General features: G+C 29.4%; 1 non-coding gene across 1 annotated transcript; it reads right to left on the bottom strand.

The window, feature by feature from the left end:
- Positions 1-259: 259 nt before the first annotated feature.
- LOC123804107 (U5 spliceosomal RNA) lies at positions 260-375 on the bottom strand. Its single transcript, XR_006783073.2, has one exon. It is a non-coding gene; the product is annotated as a U5 spliceosomal RNA (small nuclear RNA).
- Positions 376-626: the final 251 nt, after the last annotated feature.

The raw sequence follows: 626 nt of genomic DNA, 5'->3' as shown, positions 1-626 counted from the left end.
ATATATTTTCAATGCCAGAAATAGAAGCTAATGCTAAAAATACTACATCTTCTGGGCATTTATTATGTTCTAGGCACAGTGATAGTAACCTCTGAATTATTTTATTTCATCTCAATGACACCAATATAAGTATAATGATTATCATATTTTACAGATATTCAGCGATTTTTCACAGGATCAGGCTGCTAGTATGTTGGAGAATTGGAATTTAAACCCGGGCAATCAGTTTCTAATGCCTGGCTCTTACTTTTTTTTTTTCAGCCCTGGTAAAACAAGCCCTCAAAAAATTGACTGAAGACTCAGAGTTGTTCCTCTCCATGGAAATCTTTAGTGAAAGGTGAAAGATTTATACAATTAGAAGAAAAAACAGAGCATATTGGATTCTTAATTTTTATAGCATATCCAGATATCACAGATTCTCTATTATTTGAAGGTGATTTTATCAATTTAATTGCCACTCTAATATATAATATTTTGTATACAAAGATGTCTTCTGCACACTATATGTACTAAAGATCATGTTTTCAATATATACCCTACCATATGTGAAGAATCTCATCTATTAAAAAAAACTCTTTCATTTTAGGTGTAAGTATAATATATATATACATATGTATATTAATTTA

Source organism: Ursus americanus, chromosome 8 (assembly GCF_024610735.1).
Source record: "Ursus americanus isolate L20-20 chromosome 8, mUrsAme1.1.p, whole genome shotgun sequence".
Taxonomy (NCBI): Eukaryota; Metazoa; Chordata; class Mammalia; order Carnivora; family Ursidae; genus Ursus; species Ursus americanus.
The sequence above is the reverse complement of the archived record's forward strand: the minus strand, read 5'-3'. Positions and strand labels throughout refer to the sequence as shown.